Below are 4490 nucleotides of genomic sequence, written 5' to 3' on the forward strand. Positions count from 1 at the left end.
AAAAAAAAAAAAGATTAGCTGGGAATTGTGGTGGGCACCTGTAGTCCCAGCTACTCCGACAGCTGAGGCAAGAGGATCACTCAAGCCCCAGGAGTTTGAGGCTAAGTGAGCTTTTCTTTTCTTTTCTTTTCTTTTTTTTTTGAGACAAGAGTCTCACTCTGTGGCCTGGGTAGAGTGCCATGGCATCATAGCTCACAGCAACCTCAAACTCTTGGGCTTGAGCAATCCTCTTGCATCACCCTCCAGAGTAGTTGGGCAAACAGACATGCACCACTATGCCTGGCCAACTTTTCTTCTTCTTTTTTTTTTTTTTTTTCAGACGGAGTCTTATTTTGTTGCCCTCAGTAGAGTACCATAGCATCACAGCTCATAGCAACCTCAAAGTCTTAGGCTTAAGTGATTCTCTTGCCTCAGCCTCCCAAGTAACTGGGACTACATGCACCCGCCACAATTGCATTTGTCATTGTTGTTTAGCAGTCCTGGGCTGGGTTCAAACTCGCCAGCCTGGGTGTATGTGACCATCACCCTACCCCTACCCACTGAGCTATGGGCTCCGCCAAGTCTTCCTATTTTTAATAGAGAGGGGGTCTCACTCTTGCTCTGTCTGGTCACTAATGAGCTCAAATCCACCTACTTCCACTTCCCAGAGTCCAAGAATTATAAGCATGAGTCACTGTGCCTACCCTGTAGTGAGCTATTATGCCACCACGACACTCTGCCCAGGCCACACATTGAGATTCTGTCTCAAAAAAAAAAAAGACCAAGTGAGGTGGCTCACACCTATAATCCTAGCTCTAGCACTCTGGGAGGCTGAGGTGGTGGATTCCCTGAGCTCAGGAGTTGAAGACCAGCCTGAGCTAGAGCAATATCTGGTCTCTAAAATTAGCTGGGCATTGTGGCAGGTGTTTGTAGTCCCAACTACATGGTAGGCTGAAGCAACAGGATCTGTTGAGACCAAGAGTTTGAGGCCAGGTACAATGTCTTAGGCCTGTAATCTTAGCACTCTGGGAGGCCGAGGCCGGTGGATTGCTTGAGGCTCAGGAGTTTGACACCAGCCTGAGAAAAAGCCAGACCCCATCTCTACTAAAAATAGAAAAACTGGGGCAGCGCCTGTGGCTCAGTGAGTAGGACGCCAGCCCCATATACCGAGGGTGGCAGGTTCAAACCCAGCCCTGGCTGAACTGCAACAAAAAATAGCCAGGCATTGTGGCGGGTGCCTGTAGTACCAGTTCTCGGGAGGCTGAGGCAAGAGAATCGCCTAAGCCCCGGAACTGGAGGTTACTGTGAGCTGTGATGCCATAGCACTCTACCAAGGGTGATAAAGTGAGACTCTGTCTCTACAAAAAAAAAGAAAGAAAAACTGAGGCCAAGGATTGCTTGAGCCCAGTAGTTGGAGGCTGCTGTGAGCTAAGCTGATGCTATGGCACTCTAGCCTTGAGCAAGACTCTGTCTCAAAAAATAAAAAGTTCTGTGCATTGCCTCGGCACTCACAGTACAGTGGTTACAGTGCCAGCCACATACACTGAGGGTGGCAGGTTTGAACCTGGCCCAGGCCAGCTAAACAACAATGACAATTGCAGCAAAAAATAGCCAGCCATTGTGGCAGGCACCTGTAGTCCCAGCTACTTGTGAAGCTGAGGCAAGAGAATCGCTTGAGCCCAAGAGTTTGAGGTGAGCTGTGACGCCACGGCACTCTACCGAGGACGACACAGTCAGACTCTGTCTCAAAAAAAAGAAATAAGTTCTGTGCATCATATCAAACAACCCATCAATAAAGGTAATACTGTTAACTCGCCTTTTTGTCCTTAACAGCGGTTTGGATGATGAGGCCATGAAGTAACAGAGGTCTGGCGTGAACCACTGTGCCTGTCTCTAGAAATAGTTCACTTTAACATGGAACAAACAAGAACATACATTTATATTTTTGTCTCAGTTATGTTACATGACATCAGTTTGGTCAGACAGGATGTCTATGGTTACTACACTAAAGGCTTTGCTAGGTCATACGCAATCTACAGAGGGGGAAATAAACTCTATGAAGATTCAGAGGTCCAGTGATCAGGGCATGTTGGGATATCCTCTAAAGCATAAAAACAAATTCTTACATCTTGCTTCTTCTTCAAAGAACCAAGCACAATCCCTGGCAGGTTCTAAAGGTAACACCTTCCCTCTAATACTAATACTGCTCTAGCCAGGATGCCAGGTGGCAGCTTTAAACAAGTTTTGGAGCGATATGACTTGGCAGACCCCCGGGTGGTAGAGATGACACTGGTGGAAAAAGAAACAGTGTTAAGTTTATGGCTAAAGCCAATGGGACAATCACAATATAAGCACTTTGAATTTTGGAGGAAGAATATGCCAGGTATAGTGGACAATTATATGCCTTTTGAAAAACAGGTTCTGATGTGCTACTGGGCCATGGAGGAAATGGAAAACTTGACCAGGGACACCAACTGACTGTGCCTCCATAACTTTCCATCATTCACTGGATTCTGTCAGACACACAGCATAAAGTCAGACAAGCCCAGAACCTGTTCATCATCAAAAGGTGGAAAAGTTATACCTGGAATCAAGCTGAAGCAGGATCAGAGGCGGCAAGTGAACTGCATGAGCGGACAACCCAGAATCCATGTTACCCACTGTTGTTGTAACAGTATCCTTCATTCAACTCATTCCTATGGCCATACTGGATCCTGGGGAAGAGTCCAGCTCAAGCAAGCAGAAAAAGCCCAAGTTTGGTTCATGGGTTGGTCATTTCAGTATCTGAGTGCAAGCTAAAAACTGAGGGCAACTGAAATGTAGTCATTCTCCGGTGATTTTGGCAGTGCGAAGGGAAATGTTCCTAATGTGCAGATAGTAAAGTGATAGTCCACCTTCTGTGAAAGGAGAATGCGGTGCAAAGTGAGAGTACATACAGACTCATGAGCACTGGCAAATGGCTAGATGGTCAGAGTCTTAGAAGGAAAAAGACTGTAAGATTGGATATAGCAGTCTGGAGTAGAGGTGTATGCATGGATATGGGGAAAGAGCACAAAGTGTCAAGGTCTTTGCCTCACATGTCAGTGCCTACTGCATAGCATCCACCATGGAAAAGACCTTGTAGACCAAATGATTTGGTTGGTTTATGTCAGCCAGCGATTATCATCTTGGAACTGGCACTAGGAACACATGAATGGACTGGCTACATAGGCAGAAACAGAGGCTATGCAATGGCCCAGTAGCATGGACTCCCACTTACCATGGCTGATTTAATAACTACTATCTCTGAATCTTCAATTAAACATAAAGACCAACACTGCATTGTTTTTCCAGACTAGTTGGCCACTGGATAGCAAGTTGAAAACATTGGGTTTCTTTCATCCTAGAAGGGCCAGTGATTTGTTTTCACGTGAATAGACTTATTTTTTCTGGGTAAGGATTTGCCTTTCTTGCCTTCAGAGCCTCATTTAGTGTGTGTGTGTGTGGGGGGGGGCTTACAAAGGTGCTTGATACTTGTGAGTTGCTCTGAGCAAAATAGATTCCTCCAGTAAGCTGAATATCTGTTCCAAGCTGAGTTGCTACAACTCTGTAATTATAATCTTGAAGGTAAATAATTTGTTTGCTAATACCTAACAATAACCAGTACTTGCTCGCACCCTAGGAGGCCAAGGCAGGTGGATTGCCTGAGCTCACAGGTTCCAGACCAGCCTGAGGAAGAGCAAGACCCTGTCTCTAAAAATAGCCAGGCGTTGTGGCTGGGTGCCTGTAGTCCCAGCTATTTGGGAAGCTGAGGCAAGAGAATCACTTGAGCCCAAGAGTTTGAGGTTGCTATAAGCTATGACGCCATGGCACTCTACCAAGGGTGACAAAGTGAGACTCTGTCTCAAAAAACAAACAGTACTTGTCCACTGGAAAGGGCTATTTATTACAATGGCAAAGGGCAGCTCATAGAATCTAAAGGCTATGGTAGGCAGCTGTGTCTCAGGTTCTAAAAACTGGGGCCTAGAAACACTGGGTTGCTCTCTCAGCTCATCTGTATCATTTGCAGGTGGAAGACGTTCACTAGGAAGTTCCTATGCTTTGGGTCCATTCACCTAAACAGAAATTCATTTTTATTCCAAGCCAAATTTCCATGGGGGAAGACTGATGGCCCAGCTTGGGTCAGTTGCCCACTGTTAAGATATGGGTGACTGAGAAGTTCCCATAAAAAAGGGGAGGTATAGCTAGCCCTGCAGTAGTCAGTTACTCCAAGGACCTCATAGACTAGTTCTGTGTGTTAAATTCAAACCTAGAGGCCAGGCATGGTAGCTCACACCTGTAATCCTAGCATTCTGGGAGGCCAAGGCAATAGATCCCTTGAGCTCAGGAGTTCGAGACCAGCCTGAGCCAGAGCGAGACTCCCATCTTTATTTTTTTTTTTGAGACGGAGCCTCAAGCTATCCCCCTGGGTAGAGTGCCATGGCATCACGCTCACAGCAACCTCCAACTCCCGGGCTCAAGCGAGTCTCCTG

Source organism: Otolemur garnettii, unplaced genomic scaffold (assembly GCF_000181295.1).
Source record: "Otolemur garnettii isolate 467f Iridium unplaced genomic scaffold, OtoGar3 scaffold00043, whole genome shotgun sequence".
NCBI classification, from domain to species: Eukaryota; Metazoa; Chordata; class Mammalia; order Primates; family Galagidae; genus Otolemur; species Otolemur garnettii.